The following is an 18,506-nucleotide window of genomic DNA, read 5'->3' as shown; positions in this document are numbered from 1 at the left end:
TGTGGATTTAGCTAAGAACTTACACCTGGTTTTAAATATTTGAAATAACAATGCAGGGGCACATGGGTGGCTCAGTGGATTAAGCATCGGACTTCAGCTCTGGTCATGATCTCAGCATCCTAGGATCAAACCCCATGCCCCCAGGATCTGGCACTCAGTGGTAAGTCTGCTTCTCCCTTTCCCTCTGGCCCTCCCCCCGCTCTCTCTCTCAAATGGAAAAAATATTTTTAAAAAAGATTTTATTTATTCATTTGACACAGAGAGAGATCACAAGTAGGCAGAGAGGCAGGCAAAGAGAGAAGGGGAAGCAGACTTCCTGCTGAGCAGAGAGCCTGATGCGGGGGCTCGATCCCAGGACCCTGAGATCATGACCCCAAGGCAGAGGCTCAACCCACTGAGCCACCCAGATGCCCCATCAAATGAATAAAATTTTTAAAAAATTTAAAGTAAATAACAATATAGTCTAATCCTCTCCTAACCTAGGTCTCCCATGTGTTAATGTGCATACTTTCCAGATTTGACCCAGCCCCAACATGACTCCACCCACAAATGTTCCCTAAACCACACACCTTAGAAGGAGTTGAGCTTTGTTTATATCTAATTTTGCACAGGAAGTTTTGTACAGAAAACAGGACAAGCAGTTTCTTTTTTATTTTATTGCTTTAAGAAATCAAAATCCTTCTGGTAATGGGCAATTTCCATAAAGTGGGGTTTACTTATCCCATTTTCCACTCACCAAAGCCCTCATATTCAGAACTTATTTCCCAAACTTGGAAAAGGCAACTAAAACAACAACTTGAGAATGTCTAGAACTAAACTGTGTTAACTCCTGAAGCAGGTTTTAGAATGGCTGCTCAGCCTAATCGTTTTTTTCAGGTTCACTGACGTCCATCACATCCATGGGTACAGCAAGCTCCTTTCTGAGGGAAGAAAGTTGCAAATATTTAGTATCTGGAGTTGTGGATGAAAAGAGATATACATTCATGCTTGTTTTTAAATTTATATTTTCCCCCCAATTCCCTGGCACACATTTCTTAAATACCTAAGGCCAAGCTTGCTTTAGGGACAATCTTCCTCTATGTATAAAATTTAAGGGTATCCTGAAAAACTCAAAATTCAAGATTAACAATTTTAATGTAGTATTTAACAGTCAAGACTAATGCACAAAAAATTCCAGGATGACCAAATTATCCAAACGTTAAACATAGGCAAGATCCACCCCTGTCGCACAACAGCGCCTGACTCTCCATCCTCATAGCACTCTTAATCCTGATTGCAATCCTGATCCAACAGAATGTTATTTACAAAAACAGGACCCCGGCCCGAGTTTCCTGACGATTCGTTTATATACTGCATGAAAATATTTACCTTGATGCCCCCACCCAGCATCTCCCTGACCTTGGACGCAGCTCGAGACCCCCCCCCCCCGTAGCTCTGGTTCCGCAGGGGAGGGAGAGAGACCTGGGCGTCGCAGACGGCTGGCAGAGAACGGGTGCCTCCCGAGCAAGCCACTCACCGCTCAAACACGTCGGGGTACTGACTGCGTTGGAAAACGCTCTCCAGCTCCTTCAGCTGCAACCCCGTAAAGGTGCTGAGGTGGGAGCGTTGCTGCTTGCCCTGGGGCTGCGGCCCCTCAGAGGCCCCCAGTGCCTCGTCCTGCTGCTGCTGCTGCGGAGGCTCCTCCCCATCACCGCCGCCACCCTTCTGGTTCTCGTCGTCTATGGGGCCGGCAGCTCCCGCGCCGCCGTGGCTTTCTTCGGCCGCTGCTTCCTGCTCAGATTCGGCCCAGAGCTCCCTCGCGAAGTCTCCTCCCATTACGGAGACCACGGTAGGGATCATATCTGGAAAAGAAAAGAGAGGGCCGGGCGCTAGAGCCCAGGCTGCGTGGGACGGCGACCCGAGAGCAGCGAAGTCGGCCGCGCCTCTGCGGCGTCCCGTCCCCTCGCCTCCCCCGCGGAAAGGCCGTTTCCTAGGCTTTGCCAAACCCGCGTCCCGGTTCGGGCACTCACCCGACGGTTCTCCTCGAAGCTCATCGACTAGGCTGTGGTAAGCGGTGCCTTCTTGGCTGCCCTCGGGCGGAGGAGGATCCATGTCCAGAGCGCCTCCACAGACGCCGCGCTTCGTCCCCCGGTGACTTCCGGGTGGGGTACTGTTCCTGTGCGCGGTCCGGGTTACCGCGCTTCCAGCTCCGCTTCAACGTCCGCACGCTCCTACTTGGACGCCGGCGAACTCGTTACTTCCGACGGCCCGGCGTGTGGTGGGCGGGACTTGTCGGGGCGAGCACGAGGCCGGGGCGTGGCCACGAAGTAGGCGGAGCGTTTGCCGGAAGAGCGCTGCCGCTAGGGGGCGCACGCGGGGCTTCTAACTCGCCGCTTAGTCGACTCCCCCGGCTCCCGCCCGGCTCGGCTTTGGGGAAGGGGCTTTGGTGGATGGCACCAGCCAGCCGGGGGCGGGGACGGGGCGGGGACGCGGTGGGGAATGAAACTTCCCATCGCTCCCCCGAGTCCTGGGAGACGGGTTAGGAGAATGTCTCACCGCCTGCCCTCGCTGCACGCGGGTCGGTACAGGGCGTCGCCGCAAGACCCTCCAGGGCGAGAGACCCAGAGATAGGGATGGAGAAGGCGCTGGGGGCCCTGGCAGCCCCCGCACCCAAGCGACTGTATCCCCCTCGCCGTGTGGGCTCAGAGCACGCCTCTCTCCTCCAACAAGTCAGTAACTAATGGATGCGACTCTCTGGTTGGGTTCCGTTCGCCCCCGGAGTCCACGAGCCGGGCTAGTGATTCGGACAAAACGGTTAGCTCGGGGGCTGCTTGCTTGCTCTGGGTTTTTGCCATAACGCGCTGAAAACAAAGCCCACCAAGCTCCCTCGGGGGTGTTTGGGAGCGGGAGCTTGAGGCTGGGTTTGCAGAGCACTGTGGGTGCTCGGATGCACGCTCTAAGAAACCCGAACCCCTCTCTTGGGAAAGGAACAAATACTTCAGATTCGTAGTAAGGAACTCACATCGAGAGTACAAGTGTAGGACCCTGCCCACTGTTCCGTGCATCCAAAAATGCTTACGCTGTACGCTGCACGCGACTGTGGGGCTTAGGACCTCTGCATGCTGAGCTCGGCTACCGCGCCTCCCGCCGCAGGTTCTCTGCAAAAGCGCGCGTGTTTCTGGGCTGGGCGGGTGCTGGGGACTTGGGTTACTTCCCACTTTTTTATTTTCCTCCTGCTCGTCCTGTTCCTCCTCGTTGTCTTCGTCTTCGTCCATTTCCCTTTGTCTAGAACTATCTTCCAGAGTTTTTGCTTTCCACTGATAAATATAAAATAAAAAAGGGCCAGGGCAGATTGAGCGCTCTGCTTCTCCCTTAAAGAAACGTTTTGCATAGTGGTGAATACCGCTAAATGACAGCCTGTGCGCTCCCTGCTACTTCCCTCTGGCTAGGGTTAGAAAAAATATAGATGTATATACCCTGTGTCCAATAACTTGCTGGACCTGGTGTGAAGGAAAGATAACTTACACCCTGGTGAAAGATCAGCAATCCCTCAAGGAACATATTAACTAATCAGTGCTGCCCTGTTGGATGATAAGATCCAGAGTCATCGACTTCTCATAAACACCTTTCATTCATAAAATCCAATTTTTAAGAAGTCCAATTATTTTGATGGTTTTCAATTTTACGCATTTCTCAAGGATGGGCAAAGAATTCATAGAATTTTGTAAATGATAAAAAGTCATCCTTTTAGTTGTGTCCCTATGATTTCTCTTTAGTTTTCATCAAGCCCCAGCAATCAGATCTCTGTCTCTGGAATTAAACACCATCAAGCTCTCCTATGAATAAACTTAATTTAGATTCCTCTCCCCAAAAGAAATGTTTTGCAGGTGGGAACATGTTAGTATAGCTTCTAATAATGGGCCCCATGTTTGACAATGCACATGATTTATCCTACTTTTACCTTCACAAAATCCTTTGGCATCAGACCCATTTAATAAAATAAGTCATTTTCGTAGGCCCCTAAAAGTATGGGCATGCCCTGTTCACCTCATCTTATTATTATCATTACTAATAATTATCACCTACTGTGCATGACAAATACTGATACATTCTCAATGCCTCTTGTTCCTGGAGGGCGAGTAGAAAAACCAGTTATTTGGTGATAGCAAGTGGTTGAATTCACTTTGAAAAATCTGTCAAGCGATTTCATTCACACAGCCTCCCCCTAACTAATCCAGCCTCCTCAGGCTGGCTCTTGCTAGATTCTGCTGGCCTCCCCCTCTCTTGGCTAGATAGCCTGTGATCAGTTTTGACTTGGGATCAGTTACAACGTGAGGGAGCTACCGTGGTTAGGATCGCGGTGTGCGTTAGCCTGGCTAGAACGTTCATTATAATTTATTTGGGTGGTGTGGTCTCTTACATTTGAGATTTCCACAGTTTCCTCTAGTGCTTTCTAAACTTCAGTCATTTATGTGCCCCGTTGGTGAGCGTTGCCTGTCTAGGCATTGGCCAAGGTAGTATTTACTTAAAACTTTCGGTTAAGTTGATCGATTCCTGGAAACCTCCCGTGCTTAACTGTCTTTACATCTAAGTAAAGACAGGCAGGAATTGTGGGTTTGCTGTACCAGATTTATGAGGGCAGAGACTCTTGGAGTCAGACTGCTGGCATCTGTATACCAGCTTTGCTTTGCTTTTGCTAGCTAGCTAACCTGGTGGGTCTTTTTTCTTCCTATGCTTCAGTTTCCTCATCTGTAAAGTTGAGTAATAATAGTACCTACCTTGCAGGGTTGTTGTGAGGATTAATTGAGTTAATAACAATAGCTCACACTTAGCTGGTTCTGACTGTGTTCCAGGAATAGTCTAAAAGATTTATCTGTGTTTAATTCTCTTAACCCTATGGACTTAGAGCTGCTATTATTTTCACTTTACAGGTGATGTTATTGGGCACAGAGATATTAAATAACCTGCTTACAGTTGCTCACTCAGGAAATGTCCCAGCTGGGATTGGAACTTATCTCTGAATACCCTCCCTCATACAGAGGATAAGCTCCGTGACATCCGCTATTATGCTGTATGCTATTGTACTTTTGTAGTTAATAAGAGATAATCAGGGATGGGATCATTTTTCAACTCAAAATTCTCTTTCCTTGATTAACTAATGAATTAGTACCATGGGTATCTAGTGGTACCTCAGTCATTAGTAATCAAGGCATAAATGGTGATATCCAGAATAATGAGCTGAAACCAGGATACTGAAGAAAAGTGGTTGAATTCAGGAAGCCAGATAACCCTTCTCAACACTACATTCTTGTCTGTTATTGATACCCGGCAAACCAGCTAGTTGGAGATAACTAGAGATCTGTAGGTGAAGCCAGAGAATGGACAACACGTTCTTCTCAGAACTAACTTTAAAGGGCACCTGGGTGGCTCAGTCGGTTAAGCGTCTGCCTTTGGTTCAGGTCATGATCCTAGGATCCTGGGATTGAGCGCCATGTGGGGCTCCCTGCTCCGTGGGAAGCCTGCTTCTTCCTCTCCCTCTCCCCCTGCTTGTATTCCCTCTCTCGCTGTGTCTCTGTCAAATAAATAAAATCCTTAAAAAATTTTTTTAAAAACCCTAACTTTAAAAAGAAAGATTTATTTACTTGTCAGAGAGAGAGAGAGAGAGAGCGCAGAAGCAGGGGGAGTGGCAGGCAGGGGGAGAAGCAGGGTCCCTGCTGAGCAAGGAGCCCCATGCAGGACTTAATCTCAGGACTCCGGGATCATGACCTGAGCCCAAGGCAGTTACTTAGCCAACTGAGCCACCCAGGCATCCCCTTTTTCTTCTAAAGATTAATTTATTTATTTGAGCGGGAGAGCACACGTGAGTGGGGGTGGAGGGGCAGAGGGAGAGGGAGAGAATCTCAAGCAAACTCTTCCCATCCCCTCCCAAGCGTGGAGACTGACAGGATGTGACAGGACACAGGACTTGATCTCACAACCCTGAGATCATGACCTGAGCTGAAATCAAGAGCCAGATGCTTAACCCGCTGCACCACCCAGCCGCCCCAGAACTAAGTTTTTATATCTTGTTAGCATAATGAATTAGTTCTGTATAACTAGTAGTATCTGAGTAACTACTGAACTAGAAACAATTGGGGAAAACAAAAACAAAAACAAACAAACAAACAAACAAACAAAAAAAACCAGAGAAGACCAGAAGCTGAAAAGCCCATCCTTCACTACTCTAAATTCTTACTTTTGTTCAAACAATGAATTTGTACTATAGACATTAAGTGGTACCTAGGTCCATAGTAAGTAGAGTTAACATGAAATAACCAAGAAAATAAATATTTGAAGCTACGACGTTTAAAAATCATTCTTTGGGGGCACCTGGCTGGGCATGGTACCATTGGTACCATTGGTAGAGCATGCAACTCTTTTTCTAAGATTTTATTTATTTGGTGCCTGGGAGGCACAGTTGGTTAAGCCTCTGCCTTTGGCTCAGGTCATGATCCTAGGGTTGCAGGATTGAATTCCGAATGGAGTCCTGCATGGAGTCCCTCATCGGGCTTCCTCCTCAGCAGCAGGTCTGTTTCTGCTCTTCCCCCTGCTCGTGCATTCCCTCTCTTGCAAATAAATAAAATATTTTTTTAAATAAAGAGAGAGAGACAGAGCATAAGCAGGGGGAGGGGCGGAGGGAGTGGAAGACGGACAAGCAGACTCCTCACTGAGTGGAGAGCCCAGCAGAGGGCTCCATTCCAGGACACCCCCCCCCCCCCCCCCCCCCCCGAGATCGTGACCTGAGCCGAAGTCAAATGCTTAACTGACGGAGCCACCCACGTGCCCCAAGCATGCAACTCCTGATCTCAGAGTCGTGAGTTCAAGGCCCATGTTGGACATAGAGCTTACTTAATTTAAAAAAAAAATCATTCTTCACCACTCCAACTTCTAATCTCTTCTTAAAAAAAGAAGTTAGTAGCATAGAGCATAGATCTCCAGTGATACCCATTTCATTAGTTCACTAGAATAAACATGAGGTAATTAGAACAAGTATTTGAGACCTGTAAGCTGAAAACTGGTCTTACAATACTGGGTTTTTATTCCTTGTTTGAATTTTCTTTGAAACTCTATATAAGGGCTGATACCTAAAACAAAACAAAACAAAACAAAACAAAAAAACCCTAGATATCTAGAGAAAACTTAGAATATTGACCAGCATAAGCCAGGAAGTCAAAACTCATTCTTCCGAACTCTGAAATCATGTTTCTTGATGGCATAATGAGTTAATATCATAGATAATTCAGGATTCCTAAGGAATGAGTGAACTAAACATGACTGTACTAGGTAGAATAAATAGCTGAATCCACGAAGCTGAAAACTGTATTCTTCTCACCTCTACCTTCTTATTTCTTGTTGAAATGAACATGTAATACCGCAGTTATTAAGTGTTATAAGTTATAAGTGTTCCTAGGGCACAAGATATCTAGAAATAAGCAGAGATAAGGAAGAAAAACTTGTAGACATCCAGAACCTAGAAGCCCCATGTTGGGTGTAGAGATTATGTAAAGAAACAAAACAAAATTTTTTAAAAAATCAAATTACTTGTGGAAAAATTAGGGAATGATACGGCTATTTACCTAGGTAATAAAATGAAAGTGACTTGCAATAACTGGAATAAATACTTGAGACAAGGGTGTTGAGGAAAACATGATTCTCAAATGTAAATTTTATTTCTTGTGATAATACTGAGTTAGTATTGGGGCTGAATCGGTGAAGTGTGCGACTCTTAATCTTGGGATTGTGACTTTAAGCCCCATGTTGGGGGTAGAGTTTACTTTAAAAAAAATCAGTTAGTATTATCCATAAATAGTGACATTTATTTACTTATTTATTTAATGTGGCACCTATTTATTTATTTAATCAAGGATAGCTAGATATTCCTAGAAGAATACTTTGAAGTCATGAAACTGAAAACCCATTGTTTCACACTAAGTATTAATTTCTGTTGCAATAATAAGTTAGACTATAGATAACTACTACTGCCTAGGTAATTTGTTTACTATTAATAGCTAGAGAAACCAGGAATTTATATAAATCTAGAAGATGAAAAACCATTCTTCACCACACTAATTCTTATCTCTTGTGGGAATAAAGAAAGATTTAGTACTATGGTTAACCACTGGTCACCACATAACTAGCTAACTACAGACAACTGCAGATAAATAATGGTAGCCAGAATGTGGAAACCACTATCTTCTCCACCAAAAATTCTTAATTCTCATCGAACTCATGCATTAGTAATATAGATAACTAGTAGTACCAGGTAACAAGTTTACCAGGTATCTTATAACACTTTGAATCTAGGACACTGGAAAACACTCTTCTCAATTCTTATTTTTTAAGAAGAATTTACTTATTTATTTATGACAGAATGAGAGAGAGAGAGAGAGAGCACAAGCTGGGGGAGCAGCAGGCAGAGGGAGAAGCAGGCTCCCTGCTGAGCAGGGAGCCCCATGTGGGGCTCAATCATGACCTGATCTGAAGGCAGACACCTAACAGGCTGAGCCACCCAGGTGCCCCTCAATTCTCATTTTTTAGATATTCAGTGAGTAATGTAGATAATGGTAGTTACGTGAAAAGATTTAAATAGAATTAATCATATAAAAGCAAAATAAATATTTGAAGCCAGAAGGCTAAAAAAAGTATTTTTCTTACATATTAGTCTTAAGCAGAACCACAATGAGGGGCGCCTAGGTGGTTCAGTCGGTTGAGCATCTGACTCTTGATTTCAGCTCAGGTTGTAATCGCAGGGTCGTGGATCAAGCCGTCTCCACGCTCCCGCTCAGCGTGGAGTCTTCTTGTCCCTCTCCCTCCCTCTGTTTGCACACACATGCGCCCTCTCTCTCTGAGATAAATAAATAAAATCTTACACACACACACACACACACACACACACACACACAATGAGATACCATTTCACACCCAGCAGGATGGCTATTATCAACAAAACAGAAAATAAGAAGAGTTAGTAAGGATGTGGAGAAATTGGAACCCCATGCATTACTGGTGGGGATGTAAATGGTGTAGTCACTGTGGAAAATGGTATGACTGCTCCTCAAAAACTTGGAATTATCTTATAAGCCAGCAATTCCACTTCTGGATATACACCCAAAAAAACTGAGAGCATGGACTTAAATAGATATGTGTATACACACGTTCAGAGCAGCATTATTCACGATAGCTAAAAATCGGAAACAACTCAAATGTCCGTTGATGGGTGAATGGGGAAATAAAATGTGGTATATACATACAATAAAATATTATTCCACCTTAAAGAGGGATGAAATTCTGACACACACTACAACATGGATGAAACTTGAAGGCATCTAGCTATGTGAAATAAGCCAGACACAAAAAGACAAATATTGAAAAAAAAAAGACAAATATTGTATGATTCCATTCATTTGTCATACCTGGAGTAGTTCAATTTATAGAAACAGAAGATAGGGGCACCTGGGTGGCTCAGTGGGTTAGGAGTTGCCTTCAGCTCAGGTCATGACCCTGGAGTCCCAGGATCCAGCCCCATCGAAGCAGGCTCCCTCCTCAGTGGGGAGTCTGCTTCTCCCTCTGTGCCCCCACCCTGGCTTGTGCTTGCTCTCTCTCTCACTCCGTCAAGTAAGTAAATAAAATCTTTTTTAAAAAGGAGGGGTGTGCCTGGGTTGCTCAGTCATTAAGCAGCTGCCTTCAGCTCAGGTCATGATCTCAGGGTTCTGTGATCAGGCCCCGAATCTGGCTCCCTGCTCAGTGGATAGCCTGCTTCTCCCTCCCCCACTCCCCCTGCTTGTGTTCCTTCTCTTGCTGTATCTCTCTGTCAAATAAATAAATAAATAAATAAATAAATAAATAAAATCTTTTAAAAAAGTCATTTACTTAAAAAGAAAGAAAGAGAGGAAGAAAGGAAGAAAGAAAATAGAATGGTAGTTCCCAGGGGCTTGGAGAAGTGCTACTGGGGAGCTATTGTTTAATGGCTATGGAGTTTCAGTCTGAGAAGATGAAAAAGTTCTGGAGATGGATTCTGGTGATAGTTGGACAACAATGTGAACAGACTTAATATCTCCAAACTGCACGCATAAAAATGGTTAAGATGGTAAATTAGCTTTATCTGTATTATCTGTATTTTATACCAATAAAATAATACTAGTCTTTATTCTTTTTAAAAAGATTTTATTTGTTTACTTGAGAGAGAGAGAGAGCGAGAGAGCGAGCACAGGCAGGGGGAGCAGCAGGAGAGGGAGAAACAGACTCCCTGCTGAGCAGGAAGCCCCAGGCAGATACTTAACTGACTGAGCCACCCAGGTGCCCCTATTAGTCTTAATTCTTGCTGGAATAATGATTCTGTACTATAGATATTGACACTATCTGTCTAGTTACTTAGAGATAGGGAGAGATATCTAGAATAAGTAGTTGAACTTAGGAGTTTTTATGTAGGATCTTCTGGACTTCATAGTTTTTATTTTTAAAATGTTTTATTTATTTATTTGACACAGAGAGAGAGAGAGAGAGAGCATGAGCAGGGAGAGGGAGAGGCAGGCTCCCACCAAGTAGGGAGCCAGATGCAGGACTCGATCCCAGGGCCCAGGGATCATGACCCAAGCCAAAGGCAGACATTCAACTGACAGAGTCACCCAGGCAGCCCTCCCCTAGACTTTAAATTCCTTTTTTTCTTGTGGGGGATTAATGAATTAATAATGCAGATGCATAATGGTACTTAGGTAACTGATTACCTAAAGAATATTAGTATAAAGAGTTGAAGCCTTGAATTGGAAAATATTTCCTTCTTACTCTAACCTTATATTTCTTGTTTTTCTAACTTTATATTTCATGTTGAAAGAAGAATAGATAACTAGTGATAACAAGAATAATTGGTCCAAACCACAATCATTTCATGTCTAAAAACCACAATGCAGCACCTGGTTGGCTCAGTCAGTTAAGCATCTGCCTTCAGCTTGGGTCATGATCCCTCCTGCTCTGCGGGGAGCCTCCTTCTCCTTCTCCCTCTCACTCCCCCTGCTTGTGTGCTCTGTCAAATAAATAAGTAAAGTCTTTAAAAAAAATAACCACAATCATTTCATGTCTAAATTCTTTTTTTTTTTAAGTGGGCCCCACACCCAACATGGGGCTTGAACTCACGACTCTGGGATCGGTCAGATAGTTGCTCCACCGACTGAGCCAGCCAGGTGCCCCTCATATCTGAATTCTTATTCCTTTTTCTAAAAAATGAGTTAACTGGGGGCACCTGGCTGTCTCAGTCAGACGAGCATGGGCCACTTGATCTCAGGGTCGTGAGTTCGAGCCCCATGTTGAGTGTAGATATTACTAAAAAAGAAAAAGAAAAAAAAGCTTAGAAAAAATGAGTTGATTGTGTAGCATCCAGTGAGATCTAGATCTAGGTAAACCAGAAAAAAATGAGTTATAAATGTTCAAGAGATTTCTGGGCTGATGAAAGAAAACTCTATGACCACAAGATGGCAATAGGATACACAGGATTTATTGGGGTGTTTTGTTTTGTTTTGTTCTGTTTTGACAGTCTTGTGGGTGGCCAAGGTTTATGTCTGGAGGCTAAGGCTAAGCTACCATTTGGAAGGGGGCTGTCGGGGGAAGGCAAGTTAACTCCTGCAGGAGAAGGGAGTCAGTGGAGAGGGACTTAACGATCTAGGTGATGTTATTTAGCAGCACCTTGGAGAGAGTCTGGGTTAAAAACCACCAAAGGACAGCAGTGACTTGTGGTCTTTATGGCCCAGGGCTTTCTCTATCTCTGTGTTGGGCCCAATGTCATGGGGTATGTAAAGCAGCCAGGCTCTAAATGGCTAAAAACGTGGTTGTCCCGTGGAGGGGAGGGGGTGGGCTGGCTGGTTCAGTGAGTAGAGCCAGCGACTCTTGACATTAGGGTAATGAGTTTGAGCCCCACGTTGGGTATAGAGCTTATTTTTCTTTTAAAGATTTTATTTATTTATTTGACAGACAGAGATCACAAGGAGGCAGAGAGGCAGAGAGAGGGAGAAGCAGGCTCCCCACTGAGCAGAGAGCGTGACGCGGGGCTCCATCCCAGGACCCTGGGATCATGACCTGAGCGGAAGGCAGAGGCTTTAACCCACTGAGCCACCCAGGTGCCCCTAGAGCTTATTTTAAACATATATATGGTCATGGTTATTTCAGATAGGTTTAAAGCAATTGGATGCGTAAAAATTTAAGTTTGGCTCCAGCAGGCTTTTGAGGTAATGGGTCTCTGCCGGCAGTAAAGAAATAAGACAAGCTAGGGGTCAATAGCCTGAACCTATTTTTGGCTCATTTGTATAATGTAAATTGAAGTCATCAAGCCAGAAAAACATCATCTTCTGAACCCAAATTCGTATTTCCTGTTGGAATAAAATCTTAGTACTGGAGATAACTAGTAATGCTTCAGCACCTACTTTCCTAGAGTTAACCAGAGGTGACTAAAAAACTTGGCGAATCCAGGAAATTGTAAAATCACTCTTCTCAACACTAGCTTCTTATCTCGTTTGAATGATGAGTATTAATACAAGAGATAGTTAATGCTATCTAGGTAACAAGTTAAGCAGAGATATAAGGCGATTATGACAGGAGACCGAGAATTGGAAAACAAATTATCCTCACATCTAAATTCTTCTGTGTTATTGAATTAGTACATTAGTCCAATAGGAGATTAATCATACATAGGTATCTCTTATCAGAGGTATCTAGATATAACAAGATGCACTGGTATATTGATGATGTTGAAAGAAAACATTCTTCTCACATCTAAATTTTCATAACTTTTTAGAATGGGGAAGTAGTACTATAATTAACTAAAATTATCGTGTTGGGTTTATATAGAGAATTATACACTCTCTGAATGAGGATGTGAAGGCAGGGAGCTGAGAAACAGATATTTCTCAATTTCTCTTTTCTCATTGAAATGCAATAGTAATATAATTAGTGGTAATTGGATAACTTTATCTAAAGACAACTGGAAAAAAACTGGAAAAGTAATTGAAATCAGGATGCTGAAAAGCAGATTTTTCTGAAGTGCAACTTATTTCTTCTTGAAATAAGATATTGGAAAGGTAGGTAAATTGTAAATAAGTGAGTAAGGCATGGAGTGTTAGATAAAATTTAACTAGAGATAACTAGATACAACTGGAAAACTTCTTGAAGCCCAAATGCTGACAAACACATCTCATCTCTAAAATCTTTTTTTTAAGGAAGAATGAGTTATTGCTAGTAATAATTAGTAATATGTAACTATATAGTGTAAACCATGGGTATCTAGAGATAACCATAACTAGTTAAGGGGTGCCCGTGTGGCTCAGTCGGTTAAGCGGCCAACTCAATTTAAGCTCAGGTCATGATCTCAGGGTCCTGGGATTGAGCTCTGCATCAGGCTCCTGGATCAATAGGGAGTCTCCTTGAGGATTCTCTCTCTCTCCCTCTCTCTCTGCTCCTCCCTCCTGGTCTTGCTCTCGAGCACGTTCTCTCTCTCTCTCAATAAATAAATATTTATTTATTGAATGGCTGAATGGCTCAGTGGGTTAAGCCACTGGCTTTGGCTCAGGTCATGATCCTAAGGTCCTGGGATCGAGTCCCGCATCGGGTTCCTTGCCTGGCGGGGAGCCTGCTTCTCTCTCTGCCTCTGCCTGCTTCTGCGCTCTCTCTCTCTCTCTCTGACAACTAACTAAATAAAATCTTTTAAAAAATCGTTTTTTAAAAAAAGAATAATGAAATCTGTGGGTGTGCAAAACACAACCTTACCAACTACAAATTCTCCTCTCGGAAAAATGTATTACTTCTGCAGATTTCCATTGTACTTTTGTAAATACTTAATTAGAGACAACCAGAGAGAATCGGAATAACTAGTTGAAGGTAGGAAGCTGAAAATCAAGTTCTTCGCAACTCTAAACTCTCTTTACATGTCAGTACCCTATATTTCTAATGGTACCTTAATCTTTTGTAATCTAGGGATAAATGATGATATTCCAAATAATAAGTCAAAACCAGGATACTGAAGAAAAGTGATTGAATCCAAGAATTTGATAATAATTCTTCTCAATACTACATTCTTAAGTAGAGTGTGAATAATGAGTTAGTACTACACATCACTACTTGTACCCAGGAAAATAGTTAATTGGAGATAATTAGAGAGATATGTAGATGAAGCCAATGAGTGAAAACACATTCTTGTTAAAACTCACCTCTTTCTTGTTAGCATAATCAGTTAGTTCTATGTAAACGTACCTAGATAACTACCAAACTGGAGACAACTAAAGATAACTAGAAAACAGAGAAGCCCAGAAACAAGAAAACACATCCTCCACAATTCTAAATCCCCACTTCTTAAAAAAGAAAATGAATGTGTACTCTAGATCAAATATCTATAGTGGTACCTAGGTAGGTGACAAAATAAAGTTAGTGGGAAATTACCAAAGGAAAGATTTAAAACCAGAAATTGGGGGTGCCTGGCTGGCTCACTTGGTAGAGCATGCGATTCTTGATCTTCGGGTAGTGAGTTCAAGACCCATGTTGAGGGGCACCTGGGTGGTTTAGTGGGTTAAGCCTCTGCCTTCGGCTCAGGTCATGATCTCAGGGTCCTGGGATGGAGCCCCACATCGGGCTCTCTGCTCAGCGGGGAGCCTGCTTCCCCCCCAACCCTGCCTGCCTTTCTGCCTACTTGTGATCTCTTTCTCTCTCTGTGTCAAATAAATAAATACAATCTTTAAAAAAAAAAAGACCGATGTTGAGGGTAGAGTGTACTTTAAAAAAATTATATTGGGGCACATGGATGGTTCAGTTGATTAAGTGTCTGCTTTTGACTTAGGTCATGATCCTAGGGTCCTGCGTCAGGCTCCCTGCTCAGTGGGGAGTCTGCTTCTCCCTCTGCCCTTCACCCTAGTTGTGCTCGCTCTTGCTCACTGTCTCTCTCTCAAATAAAGAAATAAAACCTTTAAAAAACAAAAATTTAAAAAACTATATTAAATTAAAATAAATAAATAAAATGAGAAATGGAAAATTCATGGCTTACTACTTGAAGTTCTTATCCTCGGTATAATAATGAGTTAGTACTATAGATAGCCGGTGTACTTATTTTATCAGTTACCGAGAGGTAACTGGATATAATTAGAACAAAGATTTGAAGCCTGAGAGCTGAAAAACACAGCTCTATAATGCTTTGTTCTAATTCCTTGCTGGAACACTGTCTTAGAACTATAGAGCCTAGAACTGAGACTATAGGACTATCACCTAAAAAACTAGATATCTAGGGATAACTGGAGATAACTAGAATGACTAGATTAAGCCAAGAAGCAAAAAAGCATTCTTCTCATCCATGAAACAAGATGGGATAGGGAGGGAGACAAACCATAAGTGACTCTTAATCTCACGAAACAAACTGTGGGTTGCTGGGGGGAGGGGGGTTGGGAGAAGGGGGGTAGGGTTATGGACATTGGGGAGGGTATGTGCTTTTGGGTAAATTGGAAGGGGAGGTGAACCATGAGAGACTATGGACTCTGAAAAACAATCTGAGGGGTTTGAAGTGGTGGGGGGGTGGGAGGTTGGGGTACCAGGTGGTGGATATTATAGAGGGCACGGCTTGCATGGAGCACTGGGTGTGGTGAAAAAATAATGAATACTGTTTTTCTGAAAATAAATAAATTGAAAAAAAAAGCATTCTTCTCAACTCTAATCATATTTCTTGTTGGCATAATGCATTAGTACTTTGATAACTCATGACACCTATGGAATAAGTAAACTATAGTTTGTGGTAATTAATTAGTTTAGATTAGATTAGATTTAATTAGTTGAATCCAGCAATTTGTAAACGTATTCTATTCAACTGTTTCTCCTTATTTCTCTTCGGGATAATGAGTTACTACTACAGATAGCCAGATTATCAAGGCAACTAGTGAATTAGAAATAAGTGAAGATAAGTAGAAAAACTGGTAGAAGCCAATAACCTAAAAATCATTTTCTTTAAATTTAAGTTTTTTTTTTTTAAAGATTTTATTTATTTATTTGACAGAGATCACAAGTAGGCAGAGAGGCAGGCAGAGAGAAAGGAGGAAGCAGGCTCCCTGCTGAGCAGAGAGCCCAACAACACGGGGCTCAATCCCAGGGTCCTGGGATCATGACCTGAGCCAAAGGCAGAGGCTTTAACCCACTGAGCCACCCAGGCACCCCCAAATTTAAGTTCTTATTACCAGTGGAAGAATGAGTGAGTACAATGGTTGCCTAGTGATACCCTGGTAATTAGTCATATAGAGTTAAGTAAAAATAACCAGAATAAATATTTGAGACCAGGAAGTTAATCAAGACATTATTCTCAAATCTAATTTTTATTTCTTTTGATAACATTGTGTTAGTATTATTAATAATAGTAGAAACTATTTACCAAGAGGTAGCTAGGTATATACTGAGAAAAATAACTGAAGCAGGAAGTTGAAAAACGTTCTTTAAAAAAATGGCGCCTGGGTGGCTCAGTGGGTTAAGCCGCTGCCTTCGGCTCAGGTCATGATCTCGGGGTCCTGGGATCGAGTCCCGCATCGGGCTCTCTGCTCAGCAGGGAGCCTGCTTCCCTCTCTCTCTCTCTGCCTGCCTCTCCGTCTACTTGTGATTTCTCTCTGTCAAATAAATACATAAAATCTTTAAAAAAAATTAAAAAATGAGATTTTATTCATTTATTTGGCAGAGAGAGAGAGAGAGAGACAGACAGACAGCAAGAGAGGGAATACAAGCAGGGGAAGTAGGAGAGGGAGAAGCAGGGAACTTGATTTAGGGCTCGATCCCAGGACCTTGGGATCATGACCTGAGCCAAGGGCAGATGTCCAACAACTGAGGCACCCGGCTGCCCCTGAAAAAAATTCTTATCACTAGTATGTATTAATTCTTACTATTCTATTTAAAAAAAAACATTTATTTATTTGGGGGGGCACAAGCCAGGGGGAGGAGCAGAGGGAGAAGTAGACTCCCTGCTGAGTAAGGAGCCCAACTCTGGGCCACGATCCTACTACTCCAGGATCATGACCTGAGCTGAAGGCAATCAATGACTGAGCCACCCAGGTGCCCCTAATTCTTACTAATTTTTTAAAAGACTGATTTATTTATTTTAGAGAGAGCATAAGCAGGAGGGACAGAGGGAGAGAATCTCAAGCAGATTCCACAATAAGCGCAGAGCCCAAGGTGGGGCTAGATCTCACCACCCCGAGATGGTGACCTGAGCAGAAACCAAGAGTCAGTAGCTTAACTGACTGTGCCACCCAGGCACCCCAGTTCTTACTATTTTATTTATATTTATCTATCCATCCAGTCGCTCATTCTTGCTATTACTTATTCATTTATTCTTGCCATTGTTTATTTATTTAGCACTATAAATTGCTGTTGCACCTAGGTAACTAGTTTACTAGGGATAGTAAAGATACCAGGATATTTGTTTGAAAAACCACTTCTCACAATCCTGATTCTTATCCTTATGGTCATAGTTTTAGTACTACAGATTACTTAGCACTGGGCAACTAGTTAAACTATAATAACTACAGATAAATAGTTGAAGCTAGAATGTAGAAACCACAGTAAACTCAGCCAAAAATTCTTATTCACCATTGAAATAATATAACAGTTCCTCAATTTTCCAAGACTGGTTAGGGAAAAAGTCATCAGGTAGCTGAATTTCTCAGCCCTCTATTGCAAAAAATGTCTTCACTTTTGCTGTCAAGCTATTCAGTAAGCCATAAGTTAAAAAGAAATAAAAACCAAAAAGCAAGGATCTAGCTACGAAGCCAAAATGATTCCCTGGAAGACCAGTATGACGAGAGGGCAATAAGCACAGTTCTTATGAAACATTACAAAATGCCTTAAGAAGCACATAAAGTCAGGGACGCCTGGGTGGCTCAGTCGGTTAAGTGCCTGCCTTCAGCTCAGGTCATGATCCTAGGGTCCTGGGATGGAGTTCTGCATCGGTTTCCTTGCTCAGCAGGGAGCCTGCTTCTTCCTGTGCCTGCTGCTCCCTCTGCTTTTGTGCTCTCTCTCTCTCTCTGACAAATAAATAAATAAGATCTTTAAAAAAAAAAAGAAGCACATCAAGTTAAGTTTCGAACTAAATGCAAATATGAATTGAGCTATGTCCAAGTGTGTACTAACACAGAAAAGAGAGGTGGAATTTGTTACAAAGGGCAGTTTACTTATTTTTTTTGAAGATTTTATTTATTTATGACAGAGAGAGATAGCAAGAGAGGGAACACAAGCACCGGGGCGGGGGCTGGAGAGGGAGAAACAAGCTCCCTGCTGAGCAGGGAGCCCAATATGGGGCTCGATCCCAGGATGCTGGGATCATGATCTGAGCTGAAGGCAGACACTTAATGACAGAGGCACCCAGGTGCCCTTATTTATTTTTTAAAACAGATTTTATTTATTTTTGCAAGAGAAAGAGAGAGGGAGAGGGTTGGGGGAGGGATGGAGGGAGAAGGAAACGCCCTGCTCAGTAGAGACCCTGATACAGGACT

This window comes from Neovison vison, chromosome X (assembly GCF_020171115.1).
Source record: "Neovison vison isolate M4711 chromosome X, ASM_NN_V1, whole genome shotgun sequence".
NCBI classification, from domain to species: Eukaryota; Metazoa; Chordata; class Mammalia; order Carnivora; family Mustelidae; genus Neogale; species Neogale vison.
The sequence above is the reverse complement of the archived record's forward strand: the minus strand, read 5'-3'. Positions refer to the sequence as shown.